Source organism: Columba livia, chromosome 1 (assembly GCF_036013475.1).
Source record: "Columba livia isolate bColLiv1 breed racing homer chromosome 1, bColLiv1.pat.W.v2, whole genome shotgun sequence".
Taxonomy (NCBI): Eukaryota; Metazoa; Chordata; class Aves; order Columbiformes; family Columbidae; genus Columba; species Columba livia.
This window is the reverse complement of record NC_088602.1, coordinates 15,896,239-15,909,984: the sequence shown is the minus strand read 5'-3', so window position 1 is coordinate 15,909,984 and position 13,746 is coordinate 15,896,239.

The window sequence follows — 13,746 nt, the reverse complement described above, 5'->3', positions numbered from 1 at the left end:
CTGAGGTGGATATTGGGCAGGTAGTTCCCTGCCACCTCTTCACTTCTACATTTCCATTGCAGGAGCCTCCAGTCACTCTGGAAAGCGAACGCCTGATGAGCTCCTCTGGGGAGAGCAGGTAACATGAGCTAGCTTTGATGAAGAGCAGAATGGATTCACGTTGCTAATGGCTTTACCTGTCTAACAATACTATTGAATGGAAAGGTTGCCAGGCTCTTCACAAGAAGGCCGAAAGAGAAAAGCAGCGTGTGAAGAGCAGCGTGATGGGCAACCAGAGCGCAAGAGAAGCAAGCTGGCAACAGAGCTCTGAGGCTGGGCATCTAAGGAAATCCAAGCAGGCAAGAAGAACGAGGAGCCCAGGTGTGTAGCAGACTCTGCTGACCATCTTTCAAAGCTCTGAATACTGCTCTGAATAGAGGAAGTATTTGCGAGGTGCCCAGAGATGGCCCCAGACAGGAAGTACACACCTGCCCTGGGGAGAACGTATATGTCAGGAGAAACTTACCACTCCAGCACTGGGCGTTTTCATGTTGTGCTTGTTGAAGGTCTGTTTGTGCAAGGCTGAGCAGAAACACCAGCAAGGTCACAAGACTCACAGTTTTGAGCTCTTGGACGTGCTGCCTATACAAAGAGGCAAAGTCGCATTTTTCTGTTCATGTCAGCCGGCAATCCCAGTGCTGGCTGGTGTTGTCCGAATGCCAATGATGACGCAGGGCATTGTTGTAAGTAGCTGTAGAAAGTAGAGATACTGGCACTTTTTAAAAAGCTGACATTTCACCTGAGGTAATTGAGGGAAGTGAAAAACAAACAGACAATAAAAAAGCAGCGTGTTTTCCTTCACACCTGGGTTTCTAGCAGGGGACTGTGAGGGATGCTGCTACTCGGGTTTTTGAAAGGACATCCCAGCTCCCCAGGGGCTCCCTGCCAAGCCCAACTGCCTGGCCAAGGGGCGCTGCACATCTCTGACAACTTGCTGTGTCCTGAGGGTATCGCATGTGCTGAGAAGGGGCCAAAGCAGCACCCATGTCACTGACCCCTTTTTTCATTGGACTTGCCAAAGCATGGGGGATAAAGTCACAACTGTTCCTGCCTCCGTGGTTTCATCAGCACTTTCTCTCACTGTCCTTGTAGGTGGAGATCTATTTCGGCTGCTTGGATTTCCTGGATGAGCTCTGACACCTGGGCTTCGAGGGCCACGATCCAGCGCCAGCACCACCTCGGCGGCGGCGAGGACAGAGACACCGTGCCCTCCTGCTCTGGCCGGCACATTCCACCCGTGCACCGCTAACCAGAGCAGCCCCGCATGGCCCCCAGACCCATCCCAGCCCTCGCAGGAGGCCCTGCTGGCTCACCCATCAGCTCCGTGAGCAAACACTCACCAGCTGTCACCTGTTCCCAAGGGCAGAGCTGGCATGTGATCTTTGGGTTACACGGAGCATGTTAGCATGGTGGTGCATATCATCTGCGAGGGACACGAGGGATGTGCTGGACAGTGTGTTCCATCACATAAAACCTCCGGGTTTTATCTCCAACTCCTCATTCTTGGCAGACCGATGCTGAACCAACTTGCTCCATCCAAGAAGGGAGCACCCATTGCTGCTCTGTGGCCAGTGCAAGTTCTTGTCTGCAGCACACAGCAGAATGCTCTTTCTTAGCATTGTTGCTCACACATGACTGGCTTGCAGTTTCCACAGGGTGAATAACTCCAGATCAGCTACATAAAACATCCGTTTCTTGTTTCTTCGGCAAATCAGCCCGCTCTGGACTGAAGCAAACACCCTCCTTTCTGTCAGTCATCACCAGGGTATTGAAAGCAGCTTTTCCAAAATCTGCAAATACTTGAATAGTCTCTGTTGTTTTGATCCTTGAGCCCTGTGTGATGTCTAATGGGGTCGAGCTTCTTTCAGAAGAAAAAATACAAGTGCCAGCCACAACAGGGGCAAGAATGGCAGGGCTGATCTGCAGGTCTTGCAATGATGTTGCGGGAATCAGCAAAGCATGGAAATTCCGGTGCAGCTCGCCCAGCTGGCATTTGAAGTCTTTCAGATGCAGTGTCATCTATTCTTCATGGGCAAAGCCTCACTTGATACTCTCAGCAATCGCTGCCCTAAGTAATTACACTCCTAACTGCTGCGAGCTCTGCACTGTGGCAAAACCAAGGGGATTTGGGAAAAAAAAGAAATCCTGAAATACCTTTTGAAAACAAACAAGAAATCCCTGTGCACTCAAAAGGGAGAAAGCCAGATCTCTAGGCCTTAGTGTGGTCTTTCTTACCATTTACCTGCCCTCCGTTTACCTGCCTCCGTGGTTAACTGAGGACTGCAGATGAACATTTTTTCCGGAGTTACTACTGGGAGTCAATGGTGCCATTGTACACACAGTTGTATATTTGCTAGGGCTTTATGCAGACTTAGAGCCTCTGCTGAAACACTGGAATACACAGTTGTACATACCATGGATGTGCCAATGTATATTGGGACACATTAGAAATAAAGGATGGTTTAAATGTCGCTGGGACATGACTGCAGGCATCCCAGCCATCTGCAAACAAAGCCATCTCAAATCTGAGTACTGATAGAGTGATTTGTTTGTAATTGGACTGAATCACCGATTTTAAGGACTGGTTGCACTTCTGAGTGTTTCTACATATGTATGTATTTCTAAAATTTATTTTAATTCATTTACAGAAATAAAGTGTCAAATGTATACCTGTCCAGTCTCAGTATTTGGATGAGTCCTTTCCCTTCTCTTTTAATTTGTCTCTCCTTCAAATGTCAAAACTTGTTTAAATAAAATCCTTACATTGTCTTCCTTGCCAAAATGAGATGGTTAGAACAAGAAACAGAAAAAATGCAACCAGTCTAGGAATGATGCTGCTGACTGGTTGTTTTAAAAATGTTCAGTACTGTTCAGTTCATTGTATTTGGAACGTGTAAAAGGATTCACCTCTGCTGGTCCTTAATCCTGCTTATAGCAGTAAGTTGATGCAGGAATTCAATTGTTTATCCCTTCCACCCTCCGTGCAGTCAGACACTTTATTCTGTCATCATATCAGTCCAACTGTTGTCACTAATAAGCATCACTAAACATGGATGAGACCATGCAGGAACACTGTGGAACGGATGCAGAGACAGCGTCTGTCCAGGTTCTTATGGCTCCAAGTTACTTAGGGCCCCACATCATTACTACCTATAACAGGAGCACAGATCTTTGTCAGATCCTAGATGATTCATTCTGTGTGGACCTTGCTATTCAAATAGTTTTGAGACCATCTTGCTAGTTGATGCTGTTCATTATAAAGCCTCTGTCTTTTCCTGCATCGCTACTTACAGAGTTACTGAAGACAGCCATTGTATATATGAATACTCTAATAGATACAGTTAGTGTAATCAGCCACAGATATAGTCCAATTATTTACAAATTTGCTTTCTCAAATTACATCGGAAAAGGAAGTGCTCAAATTCTAGATTCAACTCTTTCTGGGAGCCACCCAAGAACAAGGAAAGTTCATAAATATGCATCACTACCTCAAGCCGAATATGCACCATTCCTCATCAGAGTTATGGAAAACAATTCTGAGTAATACAGACTCTTCCTGTAATGAATTTTTCCAAGTCAAGGATATGAAGGAGGGATACGTGAATCTGCTTTGGGCTTGCTCCATGGTGCCTGGCAAAAGTTAGGTGTCTGAGTGAGTCATCCACAAAATAATAACATTAACTACAAAGGAATGTATATTAACCACTATAGAAATGCCCCAAACTCATCAGGGACCATCTGCCCCCCTGACTCCTCTTCCAGGCCTCCTGGGGAAGCTATTCCTGGGGGCAAACTGGCTGTGACTCAGTGTATGGTTGGGTACAGAGCAATGGCAATGAAAACCCCTTCCTCTGCCACCTCGAATATCCACTGGCCATCACTCATGGGATTTGGGGGTCTGGCTGGGGTGTCAGCTGTTCCTTTCTGTGCTCCTGCTGGGGTTTACCTACCATGAGCTACTGGTGGGGCTTCTGGGTTGGGACAGACTCTCAATGCATGGTGAACTTGCAGTAAAGTGATAGCACAGTATGCAATGGAGTGACTAATTTATTTATACTCTCAAAAGCAAAAGAGTACTGTGCAAAGCACACTTATGTCTGCTGTTTGTAGCACAGTGTATGCTTCTCTCATGGCTTAAGATGTCCTGACAATGTTGACCTTTGGTGGCGGAAAAATTGTCTGTAAACCGTTGCTTAAACATCTGTAAAATTGTGTAACCAATGCAGAGGAGAAGATGTTTCAGTCATGCTGGTATAACACTCATAACAGTTTCCTCAAACTTAAACCTGAAGTTATTGTCAGAAACTCCTATCAATTCTGATATAACCAACTCTCTTTTCTGATATTCCTTGTGATTTAGAAACAGAGAAGGAAGAACACGTTATGCCCAAACAATTTCTGTATTTATGAGACAGCTCTTCCCCTCCTTTGTGTCTTCATCTCCTAGAAGTGGTGGATGGAGTAGATGAAGACATTTTGTCACCACGTTTGTTTTGACCTGCCAAGTATTTGACTTATCTGGGGCTGTGTGTCAGTCAGAGTGACACTGTGACAAGCTCTCTCTCTTAGGGCACTTTCTTGAGGTTACATTTGCTGAGAGCAGAGGTGCCATTTGACATGGCCTGCAGCGTAAGTGCAGCCAGCAAGTACGACCGCAGACGTCGGTGACCTGCGTGTTAAAGAAGTAGGGCAAGGAAGCACAGCGTATGCCTGGGAAACGCACTGGATATTGACCCACATTCCATTGAAGTCAGTGGAAAAAATCAAGTCTATGAAAAATAAATTCCTTTTGTGAAGCTATATTAATAGGCAGATCTGCAAGGGTTATCATTTAGGGAAAAAAAAAGGCATCTTGGAAAAGCAATAGAAATAGCTGATGCGATCTTAGACAATAGGAAAACCCAAAATTATGGCCTTTCTTGGAAGCACAGTGAAGTGCAAGGGCACGTTACCTGCTTTGAGCCATGGGCTGTACCCTCTCCAGACAGATGTTGACAAAGGTTAAAGTGGGGCTTGTGATTGTCCTTTCATTGGGTATGAAGAACACCTGTAAATAAATATTAATCACTGAGGAAATTTTGCAGAAATGTGTATATTTGGGAATGATTTTTCAGCTACCTGCTAGCAGGTTTTGCACCCACTTTTTAGCTAGGCTCAGTTTAATTTACACATTAGAGTGCTAATTTTTATTTAGCGATATTAAATAGTAGCAAAGTTGATGCCTTATAAACTCCTGTATTTTTGCTTCTGCCTGTGTAAATCAGGTTCATAGTCTGATCGTGAAAGAAAATGTAGTTCATTTGGCAAGACATGGTTCCTTTAAAGCCATGCAGACTGGTATTTTGCTATTCTTGTTCTGTATTAATCAGATCCCTTGTAGAACTTGCTATTTTTCTGCCGGGGATTAACATCATGCAAACTGTCATCTAATTCTGTCAGACAACCTGCTTGCCTTTTTTTAGTATTTGTACAACTTTTGCAGACCTTTAGTCCCCTGATATTCAAGATGTATTAAACTTCAATACCAGCAAGTCATATTTCTCCTCATCAAAACTGTTGGTGATATGTGGATACAAATTAACGAATCCTGTTTATTTAAAATGCTTCTGCCTGATAAATGCTGTTCTACCTCTCCAGTTAATAATGCTAGAACTTATTTTGCCATCCTCCCATGATACATCAATTTGGTTTACCTGGAGCCAGCTTCACTTTCTCCCAGATGCTTGTTTGTTTCTGCACTGGAAAACCGGATGGACAGGACTTTCTGTGTCTGCATATATATGTATAATATATGTATTTATTGTATATCATATGTGTACAATGTATATATATTTTCATCAGATCCAGGAACAGTTTGCTGACGGCCCTGTGAGCCTGACAGTTCAGCCAACTTTCCATCCAGCTCACTGTTATCCATTTATCTAGTCCATAATTCCTCAGCCTGTCTTGAAGGAAGCAGTGATGTGAAAGATTGCCCAAAGCCTTGCTGGAGTCAAGATAAACATCCATGGCTCTCCCCTCATCCACTGAGCAGGTCACCTCCTTGTAGAAGGCTACCAGCTTGGTCGAGCGTGGTTTTCACTTCATAAATTTGTGCATTTTGGAGAGGTGCCCACTCTTCTTGATTTCTCAGAGAGGGTGAGAGCTTCCCCCGTTATCCTGTCTTCTCACTACTTCCATATTCATTTACGTACACTTGAGGTGGGCCACCTTTATCCCTATTTCACCAATTATGAGGTCTGTTTTGTCAATGTCAGCCCACCCCCTTTGCTTGCCGCTGGAGGCCACCATGCTCTCACTTGGTAATGGTTTGTCATCTCCCTTCCCCCTCTCTATGTAAAGCTCCCATCTCACAGGATACGCTGAACACTTATAATTATGGACAGATCTCCTTCTGAGAATCCTCTTGGGAAAGAGAGAGAGAAAAAAATGTGCTTTCTGAATGCAAAAAGTAGAGACCCTTGCAGTGCACTGAAGCATGTAAACTTAGATTAAGAAATTATTATTTTTTTTCTTTATTAAAGAAAACCTTCAAAAAACATTTTAACTAGGAGTAGAGTCTGTTTTTCTGTAGTTCATGATAGTCAGGATTATTCTGGAATCAGGTCTGCTGTAGAAATATGTGATTATTCTTGTTGCTAGAGAGGCAGACCTCAGCTTATCTACTTGGACCAAGTATATTTGTAAATTGTATAAGGCTTTTTTGAAGAGGTCGATCTTCAGAAAAATTCAAGTTCCTTAGGTGTAAAGAAAACACCAAAAATATTATATAAGTTTTCGAAGACACATCTATGAAATATCCATCATTTGTGTTCTTTACAGCTCTGAGTACAATGAGCAGGATGTTTCCTTCTTCTGAATTTGCACTCTCATGCAATGATTTTCTCCAGAAATACTGAAAGCATTTTAAGGTGTTTGCTTGTTAGGTGAACCTCTGTACATTGTTCTTAGAGAAATAAAAAAACCCCATCTCTTTTACAGCTGGGGAAACATAAATAAGTTTAGTGGAGCTGGTCAGAATTTTTTCTGACTAACAGTTTTCTACTGAAAAATGCCATTTTTAGAAGCTTGTTTGCTGCCTCAATTTCTATTTATTTGCTAGTTTTTGAGCTGGGTTCTTCAGCAGCTCTTCAGAAGCTCACTGTGACATGAGGTCTGGGTCTCCACAGGAGATGTAAAAATCTCCCTTGGCATGTGGAGCAGGTGCCCACAGTTATCTGAGAGGTAGCGAGTGGGCCATGCAGCATCTCTTCTGCTCCAAGAAACCAGCTGTAGCCCAGGAGCAATTGTCCGAGAGATGGGACTGAACAAGAGCCCTGCTCCCTGTGTCAGGCCCCAGCCTCCAGTGTCCTGTCCCCTGGCAGCCCCGGGCTGGGGGCTCAGGGAGCCAGAACCCCTCCGAGCCCCCCAGGCCCTGTGGCATAACTAACTTTCTGAAATGCTGACCTCGCAGTTGTTTTCCAGATTAATTTGACCCCACATCCCTCCCACCCCCAGCATTTCCTGTGAAGGAGGGTTTGAGGAGGAGAGGCTGAACTGGAGCAGGATAAGATTTGCTAGGACTTGGCATGGGTATATCTGGAGAGGGAAAGGAAGGAAAACTGATGGCAGCTTGTTGATTCAGACAGGGTCGTGGATCCCTACTTCCTCATAGATGTCATATTTATCTTTGGCCAATCATACTCCCTTAAATTTTTTGCATTGGCATGAAGCTGAACGCATTCACTAGGAGCCTAACAGCTTTCTATCCCACGAGGAGCCCTCTTCATCTCTGTGTCCCCCCAGTGCTCTGCCAAATGTTAAAGCCATCTGATCCACGTCAGAGGAGTCATCTCCTGCCTGTAGCTAGCTCTGCTTCTTGCTTTTGCTGTCTAGTCCAGTCTATCTGGTTTGTCTCTGATCTTAGTCTGACCCCCAAAGCCAGTCCATGCTGAAGGGAGAGCATGCAAGTGGTGTCTGGAGAAACAAGTCACAGGAGAAATGTGTCCACTTACGTCAGTGAGGTAAGGTAGGCTTTTCCTTCCAAGGTTATTGACCTGACCCCACTCTCAATACCCAGGCACTCTCTGGTATCCTCTCAGAGTGACTAACCTGGAAATTGCCTAATTCTGAATGGTAACAACCTTGGGATTAATGTCATGGCAGAGAAGTCCCTGCTCTGAGCTGATGATTATCTCATTTGAACAAACAGAAGCCAGACCATAGTAAGGGTCTTATCATGAAGTCCAAGAAGAGTCATGAAGGCAAGGCAGTGAATTTTTAAGGAACCAATATGGAGAAACAGAAAATTACCTAAGGTGGAGGTGGAGAGAGGTGGAAGATGAGGCAGAACTGGAGAATAGACTATGGGCAGCACCGTTCTTGAAGAGTTAAGAAGGTGAGGTCAGTAAGTCTGAATCTTCTGCAAAAATGAAGAAGATGTGAGTGCAGACATGGAAAAAGGCACGAGATACATATATATATGTAAATATATTTATATATTTATTTGTGTATATATATATATATTTACATATATATATATATTTTTTTTTTTCATAGCTGTGGTTAGATTAGATGCAGAATGTTGTGATTTCTAAACTGAAGTTTTCACAGAGCTCCAGAAAAGACAGAACCAAATTTTGTATTTGCAAACAAAGCTTAGGTAGCAAGAACCCACTGCCATGAAGGTAGTTAGGCAACACAGCAGTGTCAGTTATACACTCTCTGAGTTAAATGATGTTCTGTTATGCTTTTCTTCTAATGTATGATAAACAAGTTGCCATTTTGAAAATAATTGAGGCTGGAAAAATATTCCTCATAAGTTCTCATTTGACTCTGCACAAATGGGAGTTTACTGCTGCTGTTGTTTCCTCCTGATGATTGTTCTGCCCTGTCCGCCAGATTTATGCCTGCTGTGAATAAAAGCTTTTTAATGTTCACTCACTTACTTGAACAAAACCTGCCATCAAATCCCAGAACGCTCCAGACAGCAGGATCACGTGAACAGAGGATCTTGTTAAAGACTTCCCAACTAATGCTGCTTTGTTAAAACGTCAGTGATAACTTGAAGATACCTGTACCTTATGCGAGTAATTCCTGACTCAAACGAGTAACACAACATCAACAGAAGGACTGGTGAAACTTAAAAGCAGCAGGTCCCTGAAGCAAATAAGTTAAAAAATTAAACTTAATTTTTATTGCATTTAAAAATTAGTACCCAAATACATATATTCCACCTTTTTTTTTTTTCAACTGTGCTTAAATAAAATATTATATCAATATGGTATGTGTCATGAAACAGCAAAAATGTGAGGTTAATTTCTCATAATTTGACTATTCAGGTGTTATAGGAAAAAAGAGAAGAGGTGTTTTCAGAACTTCTCTGAAAAGAAGCAGGGCTGATGCAAGAACCAGAATTGCTACTGCCTGTAGAGGAGCTCCAGCAGAGAAAGCCTTTGATATACTAATAGCAATGTTATAGGACAAGAAAAAGAGAAGGTAGTTTTTAATGTTAACAGTTATTACTGCAAAGATTTTGCGAAGTGTTCCTATATATATGTATAGATAGATGTGTGTGTACATATAAATAGGAACACATTTCTCCATATAGTTATGTATGAATGTATATATGGATAAATATTTTATTGAATGCTCAAAGAGTGGGAAAATTATAGAGCAAAGCATTTGAAAACATGGCATGATCACGTATTCTCTTTGCAGAGGTACACTGCCTTGTTCAGTGCACAAGATGGACTGACTGTGTTACACTGGCTGGAATTTTGTTTTATATTAATTTTTCAGGCCATGGCCTTGTCCTTTATTTACTGTATGTCCCTCTGAAAATAAAACCAATCATTTTCTTGTGGTGTTTCCATGGAAAACACCACGGGGAATTTCAGACTTTCTAACATGCTCATTTAGTTTCATAAAAATGCAGTTAGACATAGGGCTGTTTTTATCCCCATTGCACATCTTGGGAACTGAGGCACATGGACATGCTATTAAATATGAAGTATTTCCAGAATACTTTGTATTATATAACATGAATAGAAATACTCAGTGCTTCAGAAAAATAGACCTTGGGGCTGCTTGTCAGGGATCTAGAAAACAAGACACATGCAGTTTAGTTAGACTTCATGAAAATCTTGTCTTCAGTCAGTTATGCATCATCCAGTTGACATTCAGAAGCAGATTCAGGTGTAAATCCAGCTTTCGGAGCAGTCATGGAGTTGATCTCTGAGACCAGCTTTCCCTTTCCTCACTCGGCACCTGCAGCACACGAGACGAGCTCTCAGACACAGGTGAGGTTCTTACTGCACATCCCCGTCCCAGCCTTGGGGCCATCTCTCTCCTGTGCACTTAGAGAGGGTGTCCCCTCTCTGGAGCATCCTACAGCAGCCAGGAGGAAGGGGTGTTGAGGTGGAGACGAGGAGGACTGGAGTATTTCTCCTTCTGCCTTCTCTTTGACTGGTGGTCAAAGCTTGAAACCTTATCCCTGATTTGGGTGCTTTAATTGTCTCCTGAGCTGTGGACAACTAGTTCACACTTGCTTTTCTGAATGGCAGATGCTTTTTCCAGGATGGACAAAGTGATTGGAGAGCTCCAGAAAGTAGTCTGCACTCTCCAGCCTGAGAGGCATCCAGCTCACATTTTCCACTAGGTGCATGATGAAGTTTGATGCTGTACCCAAAGAGAACATTTCAGATTTCATTAAACTTCTGTTTCAGCTTGAACTCAGTTACCCAAAAGGGCAATAAGTAGGACTGAAAGCATGGACTTCAGCAGGGGGAACTTTGGCCTCTTCAAGGTCCTGCTTGGAAGAATCCCACGGGATAGGGCTCTAGAAGGCAGCAGGATTCAAGAGAACTGGTTAATATTCAGACAGCACTTCGTCCAGGCTCAAGACCAATGCATCCCTGTGAGCAAGAAATCAAGTAAAGGGAGTAGGAGGCCAGCATGGAAGAGTAAGGAGCTCCTGTCCCAATATCCTTCATCGATAAGGTCTCCTGCCTGGTGGGTGATGGGAAAGCATGATGGGATGTGGTTGTTCTGCATTTCAGTATGGCTGTTTATACTGTGTCTCACAGCAGCCTTCTGGACAAGTTGTCCAGCTGTGAGAAGACGAGGCACATGGTGTATCACACACAGTATCACAGTATGTTTGGGATTGGAAGGGACCTCAAAAGATCATCTAGTCCAATCCCCCTGCTGGAGCAGGAATGCCTAGTTGAGGTCGCACAGGAACATGTCCAGGCGGGTTTTGAATGTCTCCAGAGAAGGAGACTCCACAACCTCCCTGGGCAGCCTGTTCCAGTGCTCTGTTACCCTCACTGAGAAGAAGTTTTTTCTCAAATTTAAGCGGAACCTCTTGTGTTCCAGCTTGATCCCATTACCCCTTGTCCTATCATTGTTGGCCACCGAGAAGAGCCTGGCTCCATCCTCATGGCACTCACCCTTTATATATTTATAAACATTAATGAGGTCCCCCCTTAGTCTCCTCTTCTCCAAACTAAAGAGCCCCAGCTCCCTCAGCCTTTCTTCATAAGGGAGGTGCTCCACTCCCTTAATCATCTTTGTTGCCCTACGCTGGACCCTCTTCAGCAGTTCCCTGTCCTTCTGGAACTGAGGGGCCCAGAACTGGACACAATATTCCAGATGTGGTCTCACCAGGGCAGAGTAGAGGGGAAGGAGAACCTCTCTCGATCTACTAGCCACTCCCCTTCTAATACACCTCAGGATGCCATTGGCCTTCCTGGCCACAAGGGCACAGTGCTGGCTCATGGTCATCCTGTTGTCCACCAGGACCCCCAGGTCCCTTTCCCCTACACTGCTCTCTAATACGTAATTTCCCAACCTATACTGGAACCTGGGGTTGTTCCTGCCCAGATGCAGGACTCTACACTTTCCCTTGTTAAATTTCATCAGGTTATTCCCCGCCCAACTCTCCAGCCTGTCCAGGTCCCGCTGGATGGCAGCACAGCCTTCTGGTGTGTCAGCCACACCTCCCAGCTTGGTGTCATCAGCAAACTTGCTGATAGTACACTCTATTCCCTCTTCTAAATCGTTAATGAATATATTGAATAATATTGGCCCCAGCACTGACCCCTGAGGCACTCCACTAGATACTGGCCTCCAACTAGACTCCGCACCATTGACTACCACTCTCTGGCTTCTCTCCTTAAGCCAGTTTGCAACCCACCTCACTAGTCTATTGTCTAGACCACACTTCCTCAACTTAGCTGTGAGGATGCTGTGGGAGACTGTGTCAAAGGCTTTACTGAAGTCAAGGTAGACCACATCCACCGCTCTGCCATCATCCATCCACCTTGTTACATTCTCATAAAAGGCTATGAGGTTGGTCAAGCATGACTTACCCTTGGTAAAGCCATGCTGACTGCCCCTAATAACCCTCTTATCCTTGATACGCCTTGAGATGGCACCAAGGATTAGCTGTGTGCTGAGTGAAGAAGTGGCTGAACAGCCTGGATCAAAGGACCGTAGTGAATGGGGCTCCATTTCGTTAGTGGTCAGTCACCAGTGGTGGTCCTCAGGTCCTGGGGTCCTGGTGGACTCCCATTTGAGCAGGAGGCAGCAAGGTGCCCCAAGGCGGCCGTGAGTGGTGCCCTGGGCTGCATGGGGCAAAGCGTTGGCAGCAGCTGGAGGGAGGTGACCCTTCCCCCTGCTCAGCGCTGCTGAGGCCAGGCCTGCAGTGCTGTGCCCAGCTCTGGGCTCCCCAGGACGAGAGAGACGTGGGCAAAGTGGGGAGAGCCCCCGTGCCCCTCCCCCACCAGGGCGGTTAGAATGCGACGCTGTGTTGACCCGGCGCTGGCCCGGCAACGGTTCTGTGCCAACACGGAGCGGCAGGGGCGAGAGCGCAGCTCTCGTCCAGCAGCGCTACTGGCACTGGGACGCGCTCTGGGAGCTTGTCTCCAGCCTCCTGGGAGGTGTCTTGAGCCCTGTCAGTGTGTCCCACGGACATTTTCTCCTGTTCTCGTCGGGATGGGCCAGGTGAACTGCTGCCGCGGCTCCAGGTAGGTTCCCCCCAGAGCTCGGGGGTACCCTGGCACAACCAGACCCTGCAGCAGCCGCTTTTCTCACGCCCGACACCGTTTGCTCTGCAGGGTCGAACCTGAGCCCGTGCAGCAGTGCGTGCCCGTCCCGGCATCTCGCAAGCCACTGCTCCGGCAGCGCGTGCGGGTGACCCAGGGCCGTGCGACGAGGAAGAGGGACCTCCTCCTCTTCAGCGACACCTTGGTCATCGCCAAGCCCCAGTAAGACTGGCAGAGCCCAACTGCCTTTCCTCCCAAGCCCTGGCCCTGGCACCAGGGCAGGGACACCCAGGGACCAGCCCCAGGTCACCAGCACCCTGGTGCTGGATGCACCCACGGCTGTGCCCGTGGCAGGGAGATGCCAGAGGGGAGCCACGGGACTCAGCCACCTCCGGTCACTCCCTGCCGCTCCTCTCTGCAGACGTGGCAGCGCCCCACGCCCGCAGCTCTGCCTGTCCCTGGGCCAGCTGAGGGTGCTCAGCAGTGGGACGGGGGCAGCCGGCGATGGCGCAGAGGAGGAGGACGGCAAGCACACCACCTCGCTTGTCCTCGTCTGGCCCTGCGGCTCCTGTGTCATCACTTTCCGGTGAGTCTCGGTGCCACGTCCCACGGCAGGGCTGGGCAGCGCCTCTGTCCTGCCCCACGGGGCTTCGTCCTGGCTCTGTGGTCGTCCCCATGG